At 48.8% G+C, this 26163-nt stretch overlaps 1 protein-coding gene and 1 long non-coding RNA gene across 2 annotated transcripts in view; one reads left to right on the top strand and one right to left on the bottom strand.

Annotated features, from left to right (window-relative positions):
* The window catches only part of TP53BP2 (tumor protein p53 binding protein 2), a 121736-nt gene that overhangs the window by 45025 nt on the left and 50548 nt on the right, over nt 1-26163 (top strand). Inside the window, exon 4 of the mRNA XM_053659555.1 lies at nt 10246-10309. The gene's annotated coding sequence lies outside the window, so the exon portion shown is untranslated. The remainder of the gene's footprint in view (nt 1-10245; nt 10310-26163) is intronic.
* LOC128626576 (uncharacterized) lies at nt 20876-24889 on the bottom strand. The gene is made up of 3 exons (XR_008390533.1): nt 24764-24889; nt 24090-24188; nt 20876-22576 (listed from the first exon to the last, which is right to left on the bottom strand). It is a non-coding gene; the product is annotated as an uncharacterized LOC128626576 (long non-coding RNA).

The following is a 26163-nucleotide window of genomic DNA, read 5'->3' as shown; positions in this document are numbered from 1 at the left end:
GCAGCCTGGGTGACCCGAGACCCAACACTCTGTAGCCCGTGACCAGGCCCCTGAGTCATCTAGTTTGAAATGACAGGCTACCATTCAAGTAAATGACACAGTGATGAAAGGGGACCGAAAAAGAACTACTGACCTTCCACTTCATCAGCCTTTTCATCTTCCCAGCTTGGGCTCGTTTTATTTTTAGGAAGTCTAATTGTCCCTCCAGAGCCAATCAAATGGGAGTTTCTGTTCTTACACTGTTGGCAAGGCTTGAACATAATAACCTTATTCAAAGAGCTTTCCTGATTATCTTTGAAATGAGAGAGGGGGGAAGGCATAAGATAATTAAAAAAAAACATGGCTGGAAAAACTTTTAGAGGTTATTTAACTTAACTCTCCTGCGTAACAGCTTCACTTGAAGCCTGAACTATTTCAGGAAACTGAATTACTTTTCTTAAAGGCTTTCAGAAAAGAACATCTCATAACCATTTTAAACACTTAGGCAAGTCCTTAAGGATTGGGTTTCCGCTCAGTTTGTCCCCGTCTTTCTTGCTCCTATGAAGGATTAAGCCCAGCCGTGATCTGTAGAGCCCTCTGGTTTTAAATAATTCAGTAGGGAAATTAATTCTTAAAGGGGGCAGCTCCAGGTTGTGCTGCTCAAACGCTACTCAGATTTTCACTGGGGCTCATCTTAATACTTGGAGTACATCTTTATTTATAACTTTATTTATTTTTAAGATTTTATTTATTTATTAGGCAGAGGGGAAGGGAAGGAGAAAGAGAGGGAGAGAAACCTCTCCCTCTCTTGCACCCCCAACTGGGGAGGTGGTTGCCTCTCAGGCACCCCCCCCAACTGGGGACCTGGCCTGCAACCCAGGCATGTACCCTGACTGGGAATCAAACCTGTGATACTTTGGTTCACAGGCCAGTGCTCAATCCACTGAGCCACACCAGCCAGGGCTGGAGTACACCTTTAAAACCAGCACTTGGGCATTTGTACTACCATGTACGGCAGGAACAGAGGAGGAACCCGAGGCCCGGGGAGCTCTGATGTACTGTCACACAATCTTGCTTTTGCACCAAAGATGATGCTTTTGCACCGGGCGAACATTTGTCCAGACAGCGGTGTTCTGCAGAAGGAAAGTCCGGTCTCAGCCTTCCTCTGCTCCGTGTGACCAGAATCTAAGATGTGAAGCTCATGGCTATTAGTGACGCTTGGTGTACACTGTTGCTTGGAATACATTTATATTTCAGGGAATTTTTCATGAGGAAGGTTTATAACTAACTCTGAAAAAAAGTGATTGAAAAAAAATTACCCTTAAAAATGATCAAACAGCAATGAAATGCCCACATCCCAAGGGGCAGTGTGTGGGATGGTTTAGTGGCTGACTGAGGTTGTGACTTCCTTCTCCTGCCCTTTTTTTACCTTTTACTTCCTCTCTGTATCCTTCCGGAAAGAGGGCATGCAGGGGCTTTCGGGGAAGTGAGAACGCACTCCTTGTTTGCCTTGGTGATCTGCTTCTTACAGGAGAGGACTAGGTTTCCTCTAAGACTTCGGAAGGAATTGTCACGAGTTCCCTTTTTAGATCTTGACCAATCGGCTTTTGCTTAACCGGTGTCCTTTTATACTCGATGAGTCAAAAGCTCCAAAAGCATCTCTCTTCTCGGCATCTTAGTTTATATTCTGCATAGCACATTCTCAGAGGTCAAAAATACCATTGTTGTCATATCATTGTCATCCTATCGCAAAAATATCATTGTTGTATTTGTCATAAAAGTGATCATAACAGTATAGTAACATCAGACGGACTGGCCAGTCACCGTCAAAGATCAGTCTGGTGAGGGAAGGAGCCCTGCCTTGGGCTGGCGAATACACAGCACAGCACACAGATGATGCGCTAGAAGTGCACAGCTGAGATCTATGCGATCGTATTAACCAACGTCACCCCAATAAACGTAATGAAGTCTAAAAAAGAAAAGATAAGCCCAGCATGGTTTCACAGACACACACGGCCAAGGAAGCCGTCCTCGGAAGCTGTGGTAGACTGCCCCGCACAGGCGGCCTGCGGGCCCTGGGCGCTCTGGGTGCAGATGTCTGCCCGCTCTGGTCCTCGTCCGCACGTCCCGTGCAGACCTCACCGTACGTCGCGTCTCCCCCTAAGCCTCTTCCCTAGGCTCGTTGGTGTCTGAGCTTACTGAAAACCGAGGCTTAGCATTCTCTTCCCTGAGCCAAAGTACCAAAGTCACATTCCTCTTTCTTGCGGAAACAAAGCCACGTTGACAAACAAACCTGAAAAGATTTAAATTCATTCTAAGCTCACAAGGAAGAAACACCCTGGAGCTGTGGGAAAAGTTATGTAACAAACCACGAATCTTCGTGGACATTGATTGGTCTGTAATTAACCGTGAATGTCAACGATTTTATCTCTCGAATCGGATACCTAGAACTTGAGGTCGTTTGAAAGAGGAATGCCTCAGAAATCACAGGACAGGGGCCTAGCAGAACAGCATTTCCCCCTCGGATGCAGTGGAGGTCTTTCTGATCAGCTGGACCCAGGGAGGTGGGGACCGGGGCCTGTCCCCGCTTCCTTCTCTGGTCTCGTCCCTGCTGTTTCCCCAGCAGTTACACAGACACTTGCCACAGAGTTAGTCTTAAAAAGATTTGGCTCAGAATTCTCTGTGTTCACACGGTTTCTTTACTCCCTTCTCTCCAGGGGTTGTCTGTTTATGTTTACATAAACTGGTTGACTTGCATCCTAATAAGGTGTTTTAAATTCTCTTTCTCGTATCCTTGGAGTTAGCAAAGGTATCCTCTTTGGTTCTTTAGTTCTAGGTCTCAATTCTTCTTACCAGCAGACTGATGGCCTTCTTTATTGTACACCTTTAAATGAAAATGCATTTGGCATATGTATAGCACTGTGTCACACACCACGTTGACTTATATATCGAAGCACAGTTGCCATTGTGGCTTTCGCTAACCCTGCTAGCATGTCACACACCGTAAAGGCCACTTTCTTCCGCATACCTGACTGGCCTCGCCTGTGTCACAGGGGCTTCCCGAATGTTCGTTGAAACCGGAACACAGCTGAGTCCCGCAGCTGAGGTGGGAGTGGCTCACCTGTGCACCTGTCGACAGCGGTAATACAACAGGTGAGATTAGACGTGTGCGAAGAGCACAAACAAGCCCTTGTGTGACTCACGGCCTAGTGCACTCGGTCCTGCATGATGGTTAGATTCTGTCCCCCCTCGGTGATTAGATACGGCACCCAGAAGGCCCTCACATTTCTAAAATCAGAAAGTCAGAACTTCAGCCCGTCTAAAAACATCTCAGAGTTCAAGTGCTGACAACATTCAATAAAAATGTTTTATTTGTAATCCGCTCCCTCAAGCTGCAGCATAACCGGGCTTTGTAAGAATACCAGCGATGACGATGTTGAGGATGATACAACCCGACACCACCGGTGTCTGGTAATCATCCTGCAGGTGATTGGGACATTTCCTAAGCTCCGTGTTTGTGTGCGTGGACTTGAAAGGCTCTGTAGGCGAGAGAGCTGGGGAGTGATAAAGGTTCTTTTCTGGAAGATGGAAGTAAAACTTCACAGAACGTGAGCAAAGGGGACATTGGCGGCTCCTTGCACATCAGAATTGCCTGGAGAGCTCTCTGCAGCAGCTGGCTGAGTTTCTGTGCTTCGTGGAGGACCCGCGGGGAGCAGTATTTATTTAACACTTATTATGTTCACCCGCTTCTGAATGAGGGGAGGCAGTGATAGGAATAATAGCATTGGGGGGGGGGGTCCCAGTACCTCTAGAATTGGACTCCCTGTGGATGTTTCTGCTATGGGCCACATACTGTTCTATACAAATGTGTTTTAAGTGTTCAGAGGGGAAAAGGTACAACCCCATTTAGAGGAAATTTCTAGAAGGGACAAAGGACTCGTAGCTCCCTGCTGCCTGGTGTAAATGCCCTCCCCGGCCCTCCTTATTCGAGCCCTCGCCTTTCTGCCAAGATCTGGATTCTTCGCTGCATCTGCAACACCCGTGCCCCTCAGCCTAGAGACCTGTTCAGGTTTTCTCCCATCTAGGCAAGTGGGCTTTTTCATAGTGCAACTCTCTATTTTCTCCTTCATATCGTTGCTCAGAAGAAGAGTCTACACAGTGTTTCAGACAGTTGGGCACGTTCTATTTTTAGAATGTTGAACAGATACTTGTGTGGTAAAGAAAAAATTCTCTCCTTGAAACCAAGACATGGATAAAGCAGGGAGGGGACTTATGAGCTCTGGCTGTTTTAAAACATGGTCCCTCAAACTCTTTGACATTTGTCCTATTGAGGGGGGCACGCCCCCCTTGGAATCTGGGCTCTGTGACTCTTCGAACAACATAATAAACAATGCCAGTGCCCAGGTCCCTGCCTTACAAACCTGACAGCTTCCACTTCCTGTCCCTGGGAAACCTGCTACCACGAGGGCAGGAAATGCAGGCCACAGAGAACCGGTGCCCAGGCAGTCTGAGGTCCCAGCCAACAGTCGGGACCCTCGGCCAGACCTGCGAGTAAAAACGACTGCATACGGTACCAGCCCGTGTCGCCGAATCCTTGCAGGGAGGCTCGGGGCAGGATGGAGTCGAGATGCCCTCCCAGTGGTGTCCCAGGGTTTGTGACACAGGTAGCTTTCCAGGTGGTTTGTGACGGAGTCCTAGGCAACTGCATTTAGCCCATCTATTCCTTTCCTAATCTCACTTCCCTTTCCATCCTAGTTGGCAGGGGTAACGTCTTACCCGGGCTGCTGTCTCCCACGCACTCCACACCTTTGGATATAGCTTACCTCGGGGCCGGAGTGGCAGACCTGAACGACACAGGGATGGGCCAGGCAGGGTGCAGGGAGGGTCTGGACCAGCGACTTTCAACCTTTTCCACCTCACGGCACACACAAACTCATCCCTAAAATTCTGTGCCACACGCAAATACAGACTGTATTTTTTGCTGATCGGACAAAAGAAAAGGTATTAATCTTATTCATGCACACCGGACAAGTATTGTGTTGGCTGTTGTCATTTTTAACTTGACATTCTGAGGGAAAAGAGGCCAGTGCCCCTGACTCACGAGTCAAGGCAGCACACCGGGTTGAAAATCGCTGCCCTAGGCCATAGAACTCTCTGCAATGGTGGAAATGTTCTAAATCTGCTCTGCCCCATACACTAATACAGTAAATCTGGCTGAGAAAATAATCTTAAAACTTTCATTTCAACCCTAAAAGCCACATCCAGCTAGTGGCTACTGGGGAACCCGAGCAGCTCTAGACACTAGGTGGTGAGCCGCTATACCACGGGTGGCCCGGCCTCATTACACTGCATTAGCATTTTAAAAATCAACACTTTCTTGCACTTAGATCTTTAAAGAGGACGCTAATAGCGTTGAAAACATCAGATCCCTGCCCGGTCTGTTCCTCTCACTGCCCCGGTCATCCACTTCACTCCACTCAAACATTCCTTCTGGCATCTATCTCCACGTGGAAAGAATAGGCCACACTGTTGCCTTCGATTGATTCATTTCGGATCTCACCTATTGATTTCCTGCTACGACAGTCAAAGATCTAGGGAAGAGAAAGGGAACACTAGTATCCCATCCTTTCAGCTTTATAAAAGGTGGCATCACCTCTCACTGCAATAGATATCTGTTGCTGCAGTAACAAATTGCCACCCATTTAGTGGCTTAAAATGATAAACATTTATTATCTTGCAGTTCTGTAGGTCAGCAGCTGACAAAGGTCCAGCTGGGCGAGGATCAAGGTGTCAGGGGCCGAGTTGCTTTCCGAAGGCTCTGGAGGAAAATCCTCCTGCTTGCCTTTTTCTGCCTCTGCAGGCAGCTGCCACTCCTGGGCTGTGGCCGCTTCCTCCATGTTTAAAGTTAACAGTGTTGCATCTTTGCAACCATTCTTCGCTAGTCACATCTCCCTCTGACTGTGAACTTGGCGGAGAAAGGGCCGTGTGATTAGATCAGACTCACCTGGATAGTCCAGGATTCTTTCCCCATCTCCAGGTTCTTAAGTTAATCACACCTACAAAGTGCCTTGTAAGTTTTATGTTTATTCACAGGTGTTGGGGGTCAGGATGTGGACATCTTTGGGGGCTATTATTCTGCTTGCGTATCTTTTCTCCTGTCTATATTCAGGGTTAGCTTTGAAAGCACCGTGAGGGTGAGTATACAGTCATTGAGCTGTTCCCTTAAGACCGATGCCTTTCCTGTGTGTGCAGTTTGGTGTTCAGGGCCTGAGGAACTCTGCCTGCAGGTCTTCTGGGGGACGTGAGTCCACTCCAGGGTGTTTGCACCAGAGGAGCCGTGAAGGATCCTGCTTCAGGGGTTCCTCACTGACAGTCGGGTGAATGTGGCTTGTTTCTCAAAGCGCCTTGAGGTCCGGGAGTACCATTCTCCACTGTGACCCAGTGCCTGTCATGAGTGCCTGGAAAATGTTCACCACGTGAATGATAGCTCTCTCCCGACAGTGGCGAGGCCCTGTTGAAGCCACCTCCCTGGGTTTAGGACTCTTGCTACATGTGACTTGGTGCTTCAGTCTCTAGGACCAAGCATGACCTTGTAAAGGGGCATTTGACCTTGTAGATCAACATTCAAGAAATGCTTCCAATGCACCCTTGCTTCTCGCTGCAGGATCCTATGATCTGGCTCTGACAAGAGTCTGGTGTGGTATCTGACGTGCTTCCGTCTGCCTGGGGCCCTCTCCCCCCGAACCTGGGTATTCATGGTCTTCTCGCCGGCGCTATCCTGTCCCTGAAGACCAGAGTCCACCCGAGAGCCACGGTTCAGTAGCAGCACAGTGGTGGAGAGTCGATGCTGGGGTCGGGCAGAATGATGTCAGTCCCCGATTTGTCCATGGAGCAGTCCTGTGGCCTTGTGAGATTTATGTACCCTCCCTGTGCCCCCATTTCTTCATTCGTGAAAGTGGTGTAATGATAGTACTTATCTCATAGGATTGTTGGGAGAATTAGATGTCCTAATACGATGAAAAGGGTAGCTCAGTGCTTCACCCATAAGCTGGCTCGTACTTCCTGATCGGTCAGCTGACCATTAGTCATGTTATTATGTGTGAACACAGATTGGCAAACCCTCCCTTGGACTGAGTGGGCAGAGCGCTTCAGGGTGAATCAGGACGACCAATGAGTCAGATCAATGCCTTGCCTGTTTTAAGAGAAAAACCCTGCCTGGCTACGTCAGCAGATAATATAATCCCAATGACCTCAGCCTAAAAATGAAATGGCTGTAAGAGGTAGGTGGAAACTCTTTTCTTACTTGCATGAAAAGTCGACCAAAACACAGAAGTGGAAGACACTAGAGTTTTTGTGTTTTCTTTTTCCTTGTTAAGAAAGAACTTCAAACGTACAGAAGAGTGACAAGAATACTGCAAAGAACTCCCACATTCTCTTTGCCTCGATTTCAACATTTTTCACATTGACTTTATGACAGTCTTTCTTTAGAGGGAAAATATTTCATTATTTTCCCTCTAAATGATTGTGCCCCTTTGCTTCAAAACACTTCAGCAGATGTCTTCCAAGAATAAGGACATTCTCTTGTTTAACAGTGGTTCAGTTATGAAATTCAGGAAATTTAACCTTGATGTAATACTATTATCTCATATAAAGTCCTTATTTAAATTTTGCGGCTTGCCTCGAAATGACCCTGTAGTCTGCTTTCATCGGGAACAGCTCCTCAGCCTTTGCTTATCTCTTGGGCCCTGCCATTCGGTAATCGTACAGACCAGTCCTTCTGTAGAATGCCACTCGGTCTGGGCGTGTGCTGTGTTTGCTCCTGATTGGATCGTGGATTTTAGGCAAACAGAGCACCCTGCCTGGCGCGTGTGCCTTCGGGAAACTCAGGCTGTCAGCTCGTCCCACTCCTGGAGGCGTTAACTGTCTTCTGACGTTTTGGTCACTGACGAGCACAGTGAGGATCTCGGGGCAGCCACAGAATAGCCCACGTGCTGGCATCCTGTTCAGTGGAGGACTTCACAGAGGGATGTCATACGTTTTCTGAACTTTTTATGTCCCTGTTTTCAGGTTTCTTTTTTGCGTACATTTTCTAAATTTCAATGAGTTTGGAAAAAGCAAGCAATTATGCTGTGGCCAGCTGGGTTCAGGAAAAGGGGATTGAAAACATTTCTTGATGAGGCCGAGACAGGGCCAGGCTGGGAGAAGACGGCCCGAAGGACTGATGGGCGCCCCACCTCTGAGGGGACGGGTGTCAGGGTGGATGGGGCGGCAGAGCCAGTGCTCAGGTCCTGTGACTTGACGAAGCCCCGGTGGACCTGAAGGTGGGAAGGAGGAGCCTGACACACCTCCCGCCTCCCCCTCCACGTGCTCTCCCCCCAATTCCCGTTCTGTCGCAGTGGTATTTGCCATTCTGGTTCATATTTCCAGCCCTCACACGAGCATGCTGGTGCAAAGGATGAGAAGGGAAGGGACTGGTGTTTGCTGAGCTCCTGCTGTGACTCATTCACTCTCTTGACCCACGGATGAGGCATGGTCAGCTGACCAACCAGGGAGCAGAGGCCAGCAGAAAGGGCAGTCACACGGGGACGATGGGAGTCGATGCCAGCATCCAGCAGTCCCTGTCCAGAGAGACCCTCCTCACCTTTCCAATGCCTCTGAAAGGCCAATCAGGACCTGTCGTCTGCCGGGTGGGGGGGGGGGCTGTCCTTTTAAGCAGATGGATCTCTCTTGAAGGGTACTAAGAATAACAGTAACAAAAATAGACTTGAAATGAAATGCTGCTATGTTAATTGCCCTGGGTATATCCCACAGGACCATCGATAGTTGGTGGAGTGATGGGGGACAGCGTTCTAGAATGAATGAGCCGTCAAAAAGAAAAAAGGACAGTGAATCAGAATGTGACCCATCTTTGGCAACGTCTTTTTATTGTCTAATAATAAAACACGGAGCTATGTTTCTGGGGAAGGTTAGAGAAGGTGCTGGGGCAGGGGGATTATTTTCCAGTCATTCACCCTGGGCTGACTCTTGGTCGTTCGTGTGCGGTAGCATTGTGTCCTGCATGTGGCATTTTCAGAGGAAAGATGATAGAGAGATTCCACTGATTGGAGGTGAGGGAAGGAATGACCGAGAACCCTCACAGAGATGGAGAGGAAGCAGTAGGGGTTTTAGGAAATGGCGAAGATAAGCCAGGAGCCAGGTAAGATGCTTTTGGGTGCATAGAAAACTTACCAATAAATAAATGGTGGTCAGCTCCTTAGTTCTCCCAGTCTGACCTCCAGGAATCTACTACGCTGTAATTTTTAGATGCAGCCACCAGGTGGCATGCAATTCTCTTAAGTGCATGTGGGCCAGGTCTAGCCCAACTGGCCAGTTGGACGGCCCTGAGTGTCAAAGGTGGGACATCAGTAATCCTATCCTAGGTATTCTTTCCTCTGCCAGCCCTGACCCATTACTGTGCCCATCTGGTCCTCCTTGCTCTGTCGTAGTGCTTGCCAGACAGACAGGCCGTGTTCTGAGAATTTAAGTCCCATCCACCAGAAGCCTAATGAGCACTTTGTTATAAGCTGTTTTCACTCCTCTGAATTTATGTTCTGCCTTCAACAATGTCTCTACTGAGACTGTATCTGATTGTAGCAAGTGCTTATCTATTATTTGCTGTTCTACTTCTAATTCAATGTTGTTTCACATTTGAATTGGTGTGGTCTACGTATAAATTCTAGAAAGGAAAAGACTGTCTTACAGTAGTTCTCGTGTTTCCATTGTTATAAATAGCACTGATACGAATACCAGACTGTTAGACCCCAAAGTGGCAGTAAAGTATCAAACAACGATTTTACAATTGTAGTTACGTATTCCCAGGTTGTCTTATTGAAAAAAGGGAAGTGCTGTTTTTCAATTGCTACTTCTCCCTAAGGCCTCTAACTCCCAATCAAAAATTAGTTGCTGAGAAAGACAAATACAATATGGTCTCACTTACATGTAGAATTTAAAATAACGAGAGTAACAAACCGAGCTCATCGATACAGAGAACAGATTGGTGGTTTGGTGGCTGCCAGCGGCCAGGGGTGGGAAGGAGAAATGGGCGAAGGGGGTCCGAAGGCACAAACTCCCACTTAGAAAGTAGTTAAGTCATGAGGACATCACGTGCCGCATGGTGACTTACAGCTCATGCTACTGTTCTGCATATTTGGAAGTTGCTAAAAGAGTAGATCTTAAAAGTCCTGCAAAAAAATTTAAAAATTTTTTGTAACAATTTTTTTTTTGCAGTGCACACAGATATGGAATCGTCATGCCTCACCGATGAACACTCAGCTGCCTGTGTTGGCACTCGGTGAGTTGAAAGGCGCCTCTCACTTCCCGTGCGCTGTGTCCGTGATTTATCTGACTACATTGCTTTCTCTGCGTGGTGTGGAATTGTTTCTGTTACTGTAGTTTAATGTGCCACGCTACTAAAAAGCGGAGTCTGGGTTGTGTGTTGTACCTGGGACAGCCCCTCCCACTGAGCTCCTGCAGCCCTGTCCCCCTGTTTCTTCAAGTCCTGGGCCCTCCTCTGTCTTTGATGACAAGTAGTGCCACTCACAGTGTCCTTGTAGGCGTCTTTTGTGACGTGTGTTTGCAGTTCTGTGGGGTGTAGCTGTGGGGTCGAGGGGCCCAGTCATTGGGCTGCCTGCATTCAGACTGGGGAGAGGTTTCCAAGTTTTCCGAAGTGGTTGTACTAGCAGATGTACACTTCCAATTCGTACTGACGGATGCACTGAAAACTGTGTTACTACTCAAAACGAAGTGTTCTGCAGGAAATATTTTTTTCAAGCACCTTAGGTTTTTGGGGGAAATGAGGTATAAGGGGACTAAATGGTAATGGAAAAAAAATACAATAAAGATTAAATTTAAAAAAATCTTGGGTTGAAGCCGTGTGGCGTCGTTCTCTGGTTTGGCACTTGGGCTCCTGCTCGCTCTCGAGTGCTGGTTTGCGGGCCCTGGAGCCGAGGCCTCTCTGCTCACTCCTGGCCCATGAGCAGGAAATCCAGGCCTGGACTTAGAGTTACATCCCTTCTCCACCCCTCGCCCCGGGTATGGGGTTTGCTTTTTCTCTTCAGGGGCTTGATGAAGGCCTAAGTAGCACCCCAGTCATCCTGTCGCATAAACAAAAGAAGGAGATGAATGATTTTCAATGTAAAAGATTCTCGTTGTGACAGGAAGTCACCCCACAAGCAAAGGTGAGGTCCTGGCTTTGGGGGGCTGGAGAGATGACTAGGAGGACGTCAGTCATCTCCTTGTCACCCTCGCACGGTGAGTAGGGGCTCAGCACCGGCCTCCATTTCAGGCCAGAAAGGGATCTGCTAAGCATCCTGATGCATAAAGGGTGTTTTCTTTTGAGGGGTGGGGGCCGATGGGAAGCAGCAGGTCACGCACAGGGCCCAAGTGGCACCTCCGAGAGGTCCCTGAGCTCAGGGCTCAGCCCAGTTCTTGGATTTCGAGGTCCCACACCTGCATTTTCTTTGTCCACTGGCCCCCAGTGACAGTCAGATGCCCGCTGAGCTGATAGCAGACCGACAGGTCCGTTAGAATTCCCACAGGAGGACTTGCGGCGAGAGGGTGTCCCTTTCCAGGGACATGAAGGCCTGGGTCCCCCGTCCCAGTCTGTAGAAGGACAGCTGCCACCGTTTCGCAGAGCAGGGCTCTCGGGCGTCTGTGTTGTCAGCAGAAGGCTGTTGCCTACGCACAGGATATGACAGTAAAAGTGTTACGGCTGTGGGGGGAGTTTATCGGGGTTTCTGTGAAGCCTGGTGAAAAACCCTCTCTCCTCACCGGAGGCCACTTCCCCGGTGACAGAGCTGTTTGTCCCCTGACCCCAGAGCAGGATCTTGCACAACAGATGAATGCCACTGGCCTCTTTTTTTCTCCCCAAACTCATGTTTTTCTTCCCAATTCACCTCCTCTCCGACACGTTCCTCTCTAGTTGGCTTTCATATCACACACTGAAGTTATGATGAAGGACCCTTTCTGGGGGCCTGGTGGATGACGCAGGTCAAAGCTTTCCAGAACCTGAAGGGTGGATTGCTGTCCCAGCTGATTTCATGAGATCAGGAGTTGGGGAAGGATTTCGGCTTCGCTGAATTTTTTCCACGTTGACTAATCTGCTCTTTGTGTTGGGAAAGCGGCATGACCCCTTTTCCCCGCAGCCTTGACTGCTGTCCTCTCTGCACCAGACTGAGGAGCCATCCTAGACTCCACGCCGACTCCTACGGCGCCTGGTACTCCCCTCCGCTGACTTCCAGCGTTTCCCAGCCACAGAAGGAGCCGGCTTTGCTGGGGACAGTGGGCCAGGCCGTTTCCCTTAAGCGTCGCCTCCCCGGTAACTCTTTAGTTTAGCTCCTGTTGCTGTGGCCTTGCTCAGGAGCTCCTGCACCGTGGGGGCGGGGTGGTGTGTACAGGTGAACAGTTCCCCTGAGAAAACTTGAGAGCATCCCAGGGTGGGGACCCCCATTCAGCCCCGCAGCAGACCCCTCCCAGGCACAGAGGGCAAGGTTGCCTGGGCGTTGAGGCAGAAGGCCTTTCAAGTGGAAATCCCAGAGGATGGAAAGAGATCCAGTGGCGTGATGGTGCCTTCAGGGGCGTTGCCAGGGGGGCTGTCCGTGGATGAAGACCAGATACAGTGAGTCAGCTCGGGAAACGTAATCCCCGGGTGGGGCTGGGAGGCAGTGTCCGCCGGGCACGCCAGTTTTAGAGTTAACTCAGTATTGATCCAAAACGCAGGAGGAAAACTGTTGGCCCCTGTTCTGGAAAATGGACATGGAAAACCCCGAGCGCTCAGGAGGATGAAGTAAGAGGTTAAGGGGCGTGGCCCCACAGGGAGGAGTGCTGGCTGGCCTTCTCCGCACAGCCAGTCACACTTCGGCTACTGAGCCCCCACATGGTACTTCTCCAGATTACATCAGAGGAAGAGTGGGATTTGGAATCAAACAGAGCTTGGTTTTAAAGATTTTATTTATTTTTACAGAGAGGGGAAGGGAGAAAGAAGGAGGGAGAGAAACGCCTTTGTGAGAGAGAAACATCGATTTGTTGCCTCTCGTATGACCCCAGACCAGGGATCCAACCTGCAACCTAGGCATGTACCCTGACTGGGAGTCGAACCAGTGATATTTGGGTTTGCGGGGCGATGCCCAACCCACTGAGCCACGCTAGTCAGGACCAGCCCTGGGTTTTAATTATAGCCCCTCCCTTACCTGGCAGGTATTCCCTGGGCCCTTCAGCCTCTGGTGGCACTCACACCGTGATATGATAATAAGTGTGTTATTGCCTGCAGCCGTCTTACACACCACTGAGTCCTACACATCTTCACTTGCCTCTCCACTGCCAGGTCTCTGTGGGGTGCCCTGGTTGCCCCCAGAGTATCTCAGCACGCCGTTCTGCTAACACTGCAGAAAGCATCTGAGTTGCAGAGCTGTTTGTAATTATAACACCCACACCCAGAAATTCTGCCAGCCTTCTACACAGTCCCTGTTGTGGAGGGAAGCACTGATTTGTTGTTCCATTTCTTTACACATTCATTGGTTGACTCTCGCACGTGCCTTGACTGGGGATCAGACCTGCAGCCTTGGGGTATTGGGACAACACTGCAACCAAGTGAGCTCCTTAGCCAGGGCCCTTTCCACGCCCCACCTAATTTGTTCTCAGGCTGACTAAGATTCGTGACTTGGGCTGCTAGCATTTCCCGGAAGAAGCCATGTTCGTTATTATAGCCCACGAAGATCTGCACAGCATCTTCTGCCACCTGTAGGTTCATCCAGCACTGGGGTCACTGGTCTAACTCACCACCTGGTTTAGTGTTCAAATCCCACCCACCCCTCCAGCACCCTGCTTGCACAGGCTGTCTCCTCTGGATCCACATGTTTGTCCCCGGAGACGGTAGCATCAGCCTGCCTGCTGCTTCTGAGTACAGCTGTGGGCTCCACCTCTCTCTCACCCTTGCCACCTGGTTGCAGCCAGGCTGTCTGCTGGTTCAACAGGTTTGATCAGTGAACCTCAAGTCCAGGAACACACTCCTTGCTGGATGCACAGGTATCCTCGCCAGGATCGCTCTGACCCCTAAGATGTACTTCGGCCCCACGTCACCGTACCATGGCTTATAACCCTCTTCATGGTCTCCAAGGCCTTTTGGTAGACTTGAGTTGGAACCTGGAGTCTGCTAGTGAGAGAGCACCTGTGCACTTGTGTCCGTACAAGGAACCACACAAGCTGACCGACCTCTTCCACTCCCCGTGGTGTTCCAGGAGATGGCAAAACCCTGCCTGACGGCCAGATGTATCAAACATGACCTGATGGCACGCTTCCATTTTTGTGGCCATGAGTACACTAGCAGAAATGATAGACTTCAGTCCTGTCGGGCAGCCCACGGAGGTGTGGCAGCTGCCACCGCCACCGCCACTGCCACCGCCGCCGCCGCCGCGGGGCTGCGGCACCGTGGTTTCTCCTGCTTTTCTTTCACTCATGGGGAAAGCATCAGCGAAGCACAGATGCCCAGCCCTGCAAAGAGGTTCACCACTGCTTGTCACTAATACGTGACCTTATTAGTTATCCATTTCACCAAGCCAAACTTCTTTATCAGTGAACTGGGACTGGTAATGGTGTCTGTTTCTTGGGGTTGTGAGGGTTTAGCAGGATACGCTGTGCTGTTTCATGGTCTGGCACTGAACTGAAAGTCAAAGGTAGTTTCTGTGACTGCTGCTCATGGAATTTTTCTAAGCTTATCAGAGACGGAGGAGGCTCATGATTCATCTCATTTTTGGAGGAGCTGTCCCCCCACCCACAGATCACACCCCAGCAAAGCGCCTTTGTTTTTGCAAACTGTCAGCAGAGAAATTGAGCTAAAAAACTTCCTCCCCTGGCTGAGCTGGAGTAGAATGTTTCACGCCCGGAGACAGAGAGGAGGCCCAGCCCTTTAAGACGACATGAAATTTCTTGGGGACAGGAGTGTCCAGTTCAATCCAGGCTGACCCGAGTTAAAATGGGCTCCTTTGACCCAGCGAGGTGTCGGAACAACACGTCTCTGTGAGAGTCATTTGCGGTGTTGCGTTTCGCTGAGGTTTTCTGCCCCCCTTGTCTGTGACAGTGCGCCTGGCAACTGGAGCCGGCCCTGCCCACTGCTTGGCCCCTGGCCACTTACCTTATGATTACCATCTCAGTAACAACTCCTGTCTGAATCCACACCCTCTCCCCTGTGCACACCAGTTTCATCACAGCCGACCAGCCGACCCTGCACGGTCGGTCTCCTGCAGCGCCTCTTGCCCACGCAGCTCCCGCCTGCCGGCCCATCTCCCCTTGGCACCTCCAGAAGTGGGGGCCCTGTAGACCACGCAGTTCTCTGTGGTCACCTGTGAGAAGCTAGAAGCCCGTTGGGCATTAAGCTTATCTGAACTCCTCATCTGAAGGATCGGAGCTGCCTTCCATCAGCCCACAAGGGATTTCGGCCCGAGATAAGAATTGAGAATGCATAATGGGTGCAGGTTAAGACCAGGTTAGATGAAGCCGGGTGTGTTACAGGGCGTGCGAGACAATGCCTCGTCTGTCTTTGTAGCACCAGTCTTAGGGAAACCTTGCTGCTTGAAAGTCCTTCCTATGTTGACTTCTGATTCATATGTTCCGTTTTCTTTGGGTTTGGCTCCAGTGGATTTAAAAACACGCTGGGTGATGACGACACACTAAAACTCTTGGTTCCATTGGGCAGTTTGCTCAGTGGTGGAGCATGGGTTCTGGCCGTCAGCAGACCCGGGTGTGGCTATGCCCACCTCTCCGCTCAGCTCCTCGTTACCGGGTGACTTGGGAGAAGGGTCTCTGCCCCAGCCACTCCGGCCTTTGCTCTGCTTCTGGAGCAGGCCAAGTGCCCTTCTCCCTCAGGGTCTTTGCAGTGCCCCTCCCCCCGCCTGGGACCCTCTTCATCCGGAGATTCTGACCATAGTTTCCCCTTGTTGTTCAGGTCTCAGTTCCAACGTCCTCTCACACAGACCTTTCCCGACCACCACTTTGGTCACTGTGGCCTTGTCTTTCAAGAATTCCTCCATAGGCAACTGGCCTATGGACTTGTGTATCATCCGTCATTCGTGGGGAGAACAAAAGCTTGTAGACCTCAGAGCGGGACCCTACCCATGTCATTTACCACTGTTTTCGTACAGCGCAGGAGCTTGCCTGGCATGTACATAGCCAGTTCTTAGTTTTTATTGACTGAATCAATGAGTTACAGATATGAGTTAAGAGTTTCTCTATCTGTATCATGGAGATAATAGTGCCTCCCTACAGGGTCAGTGGAGATTGTAAGAGAAGATGTTTTTAAAGTGCTTAGCACAGTGCTGGGCAAATAGTAAGTGTGCTGTACACAGTGGCCCAGTTATTAGTGTCTCTGCCCACATCCCCCCTCCCAAGTTTATAAGCTCCTCTAGGGTCCAAATTATGGCTTTTTTATATAATTCATATTGCACACCTACAGTAGGCACTCGATAAAAGTTGCTCTAAATGAAATGAAATTTCCTTTTAATCAACTAAACCTTCAAATAAATGAAATAGAAAACATACCAAATCCAGCTAAGCTGATCTTTTCCTCCCAGCTCCTGAGCCCTGCACTCAGTGAGGGGTTCCCAGACTATGCTGTCCTGGGGGGGTCAGGGAATTAGGTGACTGTCCCCATATGGAGTCACCCAGAGCACCTGTACATTCCAGTTCGCTCGTGTGCTTCCCGGTACGTTTTTCTCCGTGAGGCTGCCTGTGCTTTGAATCTTACTAGGATTTGTATCCTCAGTGGCTGGCTCCTTGCTTCCTGGCACTCAGTACAGAAGCGCTGAAGGATAGGCGTGCAGTGAAGGGACAATGGCACATAATTAAGAGTGTAGACTCTGGACTCAAAGCACCTGGATTCAAATCCTAGCTTCCGCCACTCACCAGCTGTGAGGCTTTGGACAAGTCACTTAACCTCTCTGTGCCTTGCGTTCCTTTATGAATATAAAATGAGGATAACAAAGTACCACCCTCACACTTATTGTAGCAGTTACATAGGACGTCCTGAAAATAGTGTGTTTGATTCTATATGTGCATCTCATTTCACATAGATGTGCCCTGGGCAGTTCTCGGCTCATAATAGACATTCAGTAGAGTTTATTGAATTACACTGAAGAGTTGTGTGTGAATGGAATTTTGTGTAAACAAAAGCATATTTAAACAGACAGGGAGGATTTGCTGTAATTGATCTTTTGTAATATGTGTAAGCATGTCTTGATTGATTTTTCAACTTTATATTTATTCTGCTAGATCCGGTAAATGTGAAATATGTTGGGAAATAGATCTTCCCCCAAATCAGTTTAAAAACACTTTCAGAGAACAAATTACTTTCAGAGAGAGAAAAAAAAAAACTTTGGTGGTTCCAGCTTGGGGTCTTAGTTTGAAGTGAAAATTCTTTTTTTCTTTTTTTTTGGAGTTTTAATTTATTTTATTTATTTTTAATTTATTTATTTTTTATTTATTTTTTAAATTGATTATACTGTTACAGTTGTTCTATTCCCCCCTTATTCCCCTCCACCCTACCCCCCCGTCCCCACCATTACCCCCCCGTTAGTTTATGACCATGTGTCTCAAGTCCTTTAGATTCTATATTTCCCATACTATTCTTACCCCCCCATCTATTTTCTATCTACTGTCTATGCTACTTATTTTCTGTACCTTCTCCCCCCTTCTCCTCCTCCCACTCCCCTGTTGCTAACCCTCCTTGAGATCTTCATTTCTATGTTTCCACTCCTGATCTAGCTGTCCGTTTAGTTTGCTTTTGTTTTAGGTGTGGTTGTTAATAACTGTGAGCTTGTTGTCCTTTCACTGTTCATGTTTCTTTAACTTCTTTTTCTTAGATAAGTCCCTTTAACATTTCATATAATAAGGGCTTGGTGATGATGAACTCCTTGAATCTGATCTTATCTGAGAAGCACCTTATCTGTCCTTCCGTTCTAAATGAAAGTTTTGCTGGATAGAGCAATCTTGGTTGTAGGTCTTTGGATTTCATGACTTGGAATACCTCTTTCCAGCCCCTTCTTGCCTGGAAGGTCTCTTTTGAGAAATCCGCTGACAGTCTGATGGGGACTCCTTTGTAGGTGACTGTCCCCTTAGTGCTTGCTGCTTCTAGGATTCTCTCCATTTTAATCTTGGCTAATGTAATTATGGTATGCCTTGGTGTGTTTCTTCTTGGGTCCAACTTCTTTGGGACTCTCTGAGCTTCCTGGATTTCCTGGAAGTCTATTTCCTTTGCCAGATTGGGGAAATTCTCCTTTATTATTTGTTCAAATAAGTTTTCCACTGGTGGCTGTGCCTTTCCCCCTTCTGGTACCCCTATAATTCGGATGTTGGAGCGTTTAAAGATGTCCTGGAGGTTCCTAAGGCTCTCCTCATTTCTTTGAATTCTTGCTCCTTGACTCTTTTCTGTTTGGCCATTATTTGCTTTCTTCTGGTCCACTCCATTGATTTGAGTCCCAGTTTCCTTTTCATCGCTATGGGTTTCCTGTGCAATTCCATTCATTTCCATTAGTTTCGTCTTCATATGTTTCTCTAATTTGTGGCTATAATCAACCAGTTCTGTGAGGATCCTGATGACCTGTGTTTTAAACTGTGCGTCTGAGAGTTTTGCTATTTCTTCATCGCTTAGATTTATAGGCTCTGGGGCTTTGAGATCTTCTTGAGCCATTTTTGGTCTGTTTGTGCCCGTTAAGTATGAGGAGCAGAGCCTTGGACTCCCAGGTCGCTGGGTTGTGACGCTGTATGTGGAGGCGTGGTCAGAGTGGGGAAATGGCGGCGCCCTCTGCTGTGGCTTGCCGCTGGGCCCGCTGGCTCTCGTCCAATCGCCCACTCCCACACTTGTCTATCCACACACAAATGCACGACCACAGTCAACCCACAGCCCTGCTCCCTCGCTGTTTCCCCGCGGTCGCTTGCTGAGTTGCCCACCAGGTCCAACCCTGCACCTGGATTCCGTGCGCCTGAGTCCGTCTGACCGAGTTTTCCTGTGCAACCCCGCTCCGCCAGCTGCTGGTTTCGCCCCTTACCGGTCAGGCTGAAGAATTTGTTGTTATCCGACTTCCGAAAAGTTCAATTTTCTGTGTTCTGGCTGTGTTTTCTGTTGCTATTATTCAGTTGTCTCTAAACTTGGTTGTGTGAGAAAGCACGGCGCCTCCACCTGTGCCTCCATCTTGGCGGAAAGTGGAAATTCTTTCCAAGCAGATAATACTCTCCTTTTTTGGTTTTACAGTTTTCTAAGTTTACTTTCTTCTGTGGACCTTTCTAAAGCTTTCTCTGGGCCTTAACTAGAACAGTAAGAACCGAGTTCAGCCAAGTAACTCTTAGAAACCTTACTCCTTTTCAGTCTACACTGGGCAGAAATAGGGGCACAAGAGAAAGTTCTCACTGTCGATTAGTAACAAAGTTCAGTGCCAGATGCAACTGTTTCAGAGCAGTGGGCTCTGTTTAAATGAGGGCACGGAAAACCTTCTGATCAGTCTTTTTCTTTCTAGTTGGGAAAATTTTTTAAATTTAATTTTTAAAAAGATTTTATTTATTGTTAGAGGGGAAAGGAGGGAGAAAGAGAGGGAGAGAAACATCAGTGTGTGGTTGCCTCTCATGTGCCCCCCCACTGGGGACCTGGCCTGCAACCCAGGCATGTGCCCTGACTGGGAATCGAACCAGCGACCCTTTGGTTCGAAGCTTGTGTTCAATCCATTGAGCTACACCAGTGGCCGGGGGGGGGGATTTTTTAAATATTGTAATAATATAATTGAAGTCATTTAATACCATTGATAGAGAAACATTGTGTGCTGAGCTAAATGGAATAGCAGGAACTATAAGAGTCGGCACTTTCTCCAAAGGAAATCTGGCCCCATGTCTAGAAAACCAGTGTGTTTTCATGGGTACTCTTAGCAAGTATTTGAGCAGACCATCCATTTAATCATGGTCTTAAGGGACTAGCACTCCGTACACTCTGATCCAACACAGGGTGTTTGAACACAGCTGGGGGGGGGGGAGCACACGTCATTCCCCTTTGTGCTGCGAGAGCAGAGGCCACAGCAGGCTCCGCGATGGCCAGTGGCCTCTGTGACCCTTCAGGGTTTGAAAGTGTCTGTTTTCAGTGTTTTAGGCTAGATTCTTCTTGCTTGCTGATAGTGAAGGCTCAGCGTTCAGAAACCTTACCAAGTGGGTTTTCTATTCAAACGCCGCCTTAGTAACGATGGAACAAGCCCTCACGGATGATGGTCCCATGGGCCGGTCATCGCAGGTTTGGGTCGCAGCAGTGGGTTTGAAAGCCATGGACCCTTCCACCTGATTCTGCAAGGACTTTCTGTAGCCATGTGTGAGGTGTGTGTGTGTGCGTATGTGTAATGAATATAAGCGATGGCCATGAGGTTGGAAAAAGGTACACAACACTGGCCATTGTGAACTAAATTGTGCCCCCCCCCCATGAAATTCATCTGCTGAAGCACTGACACCCCTCCCCTGCCCTGTGGTGGTGTTGGGAGGGGCCATTGGGAGATAACCAGGGCCGGATGAGGTCACGAAGGCGAGGCGGTCGGGATGGGATTCGTGCCCTCAGAGGAGGAAACGTGAGAGGGCTCTGCCCTGCGAGGCTGTAGGTGGCAGCCTGTAAGCCAGGAGGAAAGCCTCACCAGGGGGCCCACCTAGCGGGCACCTTGATCTTGGACCTGCCAGCACTAGAACTGTGAAAAGTAAATTCCTGGAGTACAAGCCACCTGGTTTGTGACATTTTGTCATGGCAGCCGGGGCTGCCTAACACACTGGCTCTAACCACATGAGCCACAGACAAATGAATAACTCATTCATTTAAAGATTTTATTCATTTCATTTTAGAGAGGAGGAAAGACAGGGAGAGAAACATCAATGTGTTAGAGACACATCGGTCAGTTGCCCCCCCCCACTGAGGACCTGGCTCACAACCCAAGCATGCGACCTGGCTGGGCATTGAACCAGCAACCGTTGGGTTCACAGGCCGGCACTTAATCCACTGAGCCACACCAGCCAGGGCAACGACTCATTCCTTCAATCACCCTTTTGTTAATTCAGTTACTCATTCTGCTACTATGTACTGGGCCCCAGTGAAGGGACTGAAGAAACAATGGTAAACAAGGAAGAGCGGAAGTCCCTCTCCTACAGCTTATGGTCTTCTGGGAGAGACAGGCATTAACTGAGTCACACTAGGACCACAGACCCACAGTGTCACCCACACAGTGGTGACGCAAGGCGTGAAGGCGAGGTCCTTGGAGCAGAGAAGGCATGGGAGGCAAAAGGGACAGAAAAAAGACAGTGTGGCTGAGCGGTACCTGCGAAGGCTGGAGGCTGGGCAGGGGCACATATTCCAGGGCTTGGGGGCCATGCTAAGGAGGCCTTGCAGCCAGGGTGTCTGTGATCAGACCTGGGGGGCCGTGGCAGCTCGAACAGGGCGTTGTGGTGATAGAAGATGGGGAATTTGAAGAAATATTTGAGACGGAGAGGACAGAGCTTGAGTAGGTGTTGGCAATGAAGGGGGAATAAAGTCAGGTGTGAGTTTCAGATTTCTGGCTTGAGAAAGTGGATGACATACTCGCGCCAGTCACTGAGATGGGGACCAGGACTGGGAAGAAAGACCATGTACCTGGTGTTGGACAAGCCGAGTGGACGAGTCTCTGAGACAGCCAAGAGGAAATGTCAGCAAGCAGGTGGATATGATAGGATATGTTTGCTTCTACAGCCACATGTGGCCATCTACCATTTAAATTAATTGAAGTTAAATCTTTAGTTTCTCAGTTGCACTGGTCACATTTCAGATGCTCAACAGCTACATGTGGCTAGTGGCTTTTGCATGGGATGGTGCAGCTCTGGAGCCTGGAGAGGCGATCTGGATGGGAAATATAAAGATTTGACCCCTGTGTAGATGACACTGAAGAGTATGGATGGGACTGTCCAGGAGGAGGGCAGTCATGAAGAGAGGAAGTGGCTGGGACTGAGCCCCGAGGACCGTCAACGTGTACAGGCTGGGGAGGGAAGAGGGAGCCCTCAGTGGACACTGAGCGGAGGCGGTCGGGGCGCCGGAGAACCATGAGCGCTTCATCCTAAATGTCAAGGGAAAAGAGCGTCTGGAGAAGGAGGAACGAGCAACAGCAAAGTGCTCCTGGAAGGTCAAAGTGGAGGAGGACTGGACATAGTCATTGCATCAGGGAAGTAAAGGTCACTGGTGACTTCAGCCAGCGCCACCGCAGAGGGGGGCGGAGCCTAGAGGCGGGGCAGTGCGTCAGAGGGAAGCCAGGGAGTGGAGAGCAGCTGACAGTAGAGGATGGGAACCCATCCGCTTCCTGTGTCAGGGATGCGGGGAGCAGCTTCGCCCAGATCAGGGTCCAGTCAGTAGCGAGGACAGATGTCTTCACGTGGTTTATGCTGCCGAGTCCCCAACGCTGGGTCTTTGTCATGAAATGTGGGGGGTCCTCATCTGCTGTTCGTCCTTCCTACCCCAGCTGTCTTGGAGAGTAGGTGTGAGCCAGACCAAGGGGTGGGGGGAGCTTGGAGGCCATGTGAACAGCTCGGCATTCTCACAGAAACAGAAAGAAATTGGAAGCATTTCTTTTTAACTTAAAAAATGTTACTAACTAGAATTCAGAGCAAACACAAGAATACAGAAAAGTAGACTAAATCCTGCATGTACTGCTCATCATCTGGCCCCAACTCGCTTCAGCCGCGGGTCCTGCTCCACCCACATGCCCATTTCCTTTGACTGAAGACTCTTGAGCATGGGCTTGATTATATTTCTGCTAGGAAGATCGTTCTTGCTGCTCGGTAGAGCAGGAGCCAGCAAGCTTCCGCCTTATGGGGCCAGATGGTAAATATTTTAGGCTCTGTAGGTCACAGCAGCCTCTGTGACAGCTACTCAACGCCGCTTTTCTAGAGTGAAAGCGGCCGAGACCGTCTGTGCACAGGGAGGGGTGTCTGCGTCCCAAAGGAACTGGAAGTCAGGCAGTGCTGTGTAAATTCCATGTCAGTTTCATGTCACAGATTTTTCCCCTAATTTTTTTCTCTCCTGCCCATTACAAAAGTGTAAAGATTGTTTCTGCTCAGAAGCAGTTCGAAAGCAGGAGGAGAGCCCCATTTGGGCTGGAGTCTCCCAACTCCTAGGTGGAAAAAACTGGGGGGAGCAGGAGAGGCTGCAGGCAGACCCACCCCAGGCCATCACAGGCGTCAGGAACAGAGCCCGTGGTACCAGCAAGGAGAGCTGGGTAACTGCAGCTAAGTACCGTGGACTCTACAGGCTCCAGGCATAATGTTGGGGCTGAAGATACACAAACAAATGAGTAATGCGTAGGGTTTTTTTTTTTTTTTTCTGCCATAGGGTCTAGTTGGGGACAGACTTTTTCCCCTTGTATCATATAGTAATCACAATAATAATTAAACTATTTATATATACATATATACATACACACACATACACATATATATTGCTATAGGCTGTAGGTGAGATATTGATTAATTCTGTTTGAGAAACATCAAACGTGACTTCCAAGAATGACATTTAGGTAGGCACTGCAAAGACGAGCAGAAGCTCACCATTCGGGGGAGGGAAAGCTATTCAAGGCTGAGGGGGAAGCTCCTCCATGCAAAGATGGACACACACAGGAAGCTTGAAACTCAAGCGTCTGCCCCATCTCTCTCTTGAACTACTGCCAGCTGGAGGGGACTGAGGAGAGGACTGAATACATTCGTAGGCTGAGAGACCTGTAAACACCTAGTATCTGAGGTTTTCCGAGGGAGGCTGTGTGGATAAACATTAAATGGTCATACCCGATGCAGGCCTGGCTACATCTCCCATCTCTCTTACACCCCCTCCTCATCCACTCAGCTGCAGGCACAATGGCTTTGCTGTTTCCCCAAAATGCTACTGACTCCTGGCCCTTTGCCCTTGCTGTTCCCCTGGCCTAGAGTCTGTTTCCTACTTTACCTCACGGCCCAGATCCCTTCTCTGACCGGCCTTTCTAACATAAACATGACTCTCTCAGGTTTCCCTGGTTGCTTTCCTACCTCCCCACCCCCACCATAGTATTTATTATTACCTCCTTCATTTGATGTCCAGTTCCCCCAGTAGGATGTAAACTTCATGAGGGCAGAGTCTTTGTTTTGCTGATGGGTATCTCCAGAGTCTAGAACTGTGCCTGGCAAAACAGACACACAAGAGTATTAGTCAGATATGATGAAGTAGAGAGGGAGGCACGTGGGCTGGAGGTGGGGGGAATGAGCTGCAGGAGTGAAAGCCCTGTTGGCCTCTGTTTGACTGGCTAAGGAATGTGGGAATTGGTCTTTTGAAAGGAGAGAGGGACACAAGGTTTGGAACATCTGTGGGAAATGTGGAGACAGTTGGGAATTCAAACCCCTGAACTCAAGCCAAATAGATAGCGATGAATTGTATGTGCCTGGGGGGGAGGTGAGGTCCAAAGAGAAGACAGCTCTGCTCCCAGCTGGTGGTAGCCTGACTTCTCTTACTTGGGCTTGAGTGCAGAATTGTAGAGTAGGGAGAAGCAGGAAGAGGCTCTAGACCCAGTAGGCAGGTGGGGGCAGGGAGGAATGAGGGTTGGAAGAGAGAAAACAAGGCATCCAAGAGCCTTTGGTGAGTGGCACAGAGTTGAAGGAATGAAACTAAAGCTTAGACAGGTTTTTTAAAAAATTGTTTGTTACACACTTCTAGGGTTTAAAAAAAGAGAAGAAAACAAAACCCCCAACATAAACATACCTGCTATTTGGCAGCAGGGAATTCTCATTTGGCTGGAAGTGAGTTTCGGGGCAGAGTGCCACCTGCTGTCCCCTTTTCCTTCCCTCCCTCTCCCCAGGCAGGTCATCTGTGAAACAGGCAGAAGATAAATAGAATGGGACCGTCTTATTCCAAGTCCTCTCTCTCTCTGCTTCTATGTCCATCTTCATTGTCTTATTAATAAGCCAGGGCTGCCAGTGCTCACACTGGGTAGAATTTACTACTGTGTGTTGGTCACTGCAGTTTCTGGGTGGTAAAAAGAGATGTTTTTTCATTGTTGAGAACAGGGGAGGCTTAGTGACTGATATCCAGATTTTTTTTAAAAACATTAAAAATTTATTTATTTATTTATTTTTAGAGAGGGGAAGGGAAGGAGAAAGAAAGGGACAGGAACATCAATGTGTGGTTGCCTCTCATGCACCCCCTCACCCCCCAGGGTCCAGGCCCACAACCCAGGCATGTGCCCCAACTGAGAATTGAACCGGAGAGCCCTTGATTCACAGGCAGGTACTCAAGCCACTGAGCCACACCAGCCAGGGCCAGAATTCTTTTCTGAGATTTCCTTGTATGCAAAAAAAAAAAAAAAGAAAGAAAAAAGAAAAAAAGAAAAGTAGTGGGAGATAAAGTTGGGTTTTGGTGCTAAATAGTCCTTTGGTGAGCTGCGGGCTGCCAGAAAAGGATTCTTGCTTTCCACAAATGTGCTACATTTCAGAATTAAGTTTCTTTGATTTTTATTAAGATTCTCCAATTTAACATGATCTCTTCTTCCCAGCAACTTGCTTCACTCCTCACAAGTACACTTGGTAACTTATGTAATTACTCATTATTGATATACTTAGCTATGGGCTTTAGTGTCCATGCAGTTTTTATTTGGTTCATTGATGTATCTCCAGCACTTAGAAGACTATCCAGCGCAGGGTAGGAATTTGATGAATATTTACTGAACCAGTGAAGGGATAAATTTCCTGTACTGAACACAGAACAATTTTCTTAAAATAACTAAGCTTCAGAGTTTTGGAGAACTTTGAACGGTTAAATACATTAGCCATAGCTGGGCATTTCCAGGTATGTAGCAGGATGGGGCAATGTGGAGTTTGATGGAGATTCTGGTTAGGGGTTTGTTGGACTCACAAAGAACTGTCCATCTTTGAAGCTGGGAAAATCCAGGTGCTTTACCACTGCTGAGACTCTCAGCGAAAAGAGGTTGAGTGAGGCGTGCACGGACGGTTTAACCAGAACGGGAGCTCGGGGAGTGGGGGGTCCCCGGAGTCTGTCTCCCTGGAACGCGCAGGGTGCCAGACCAGCTCCGCTGCGCCGTCGAGGGCAGCCGCTGCCCTCGCTACGAGGACAGCACGAACTCCAGGATACTCTTGAGCAGTGGA

This window comes from Artibeus jamaicensis, unplaced genomic scaffold (assembly GCF_021234435.1).
Source record: "Artibeus jamaicensis isolate MK-2021 breed Jamaican fruit bat unplaced genomic scaffold, CSHL_Jam_final scaffold_754, whole genome shotgun sequence".
NCBI classification, from domain to species: domain Eukaryota; kingdom Metazoa; phylum Chordata; class Mammalia; order Chiroptera; family Phyllostomidae; genus Artibeus; species Artibeus jamaicensis.
Note: the sequence above shows the minus strand (reverse complement) of the source record. Positions and strands in the feature narration are given on the sequence as shown.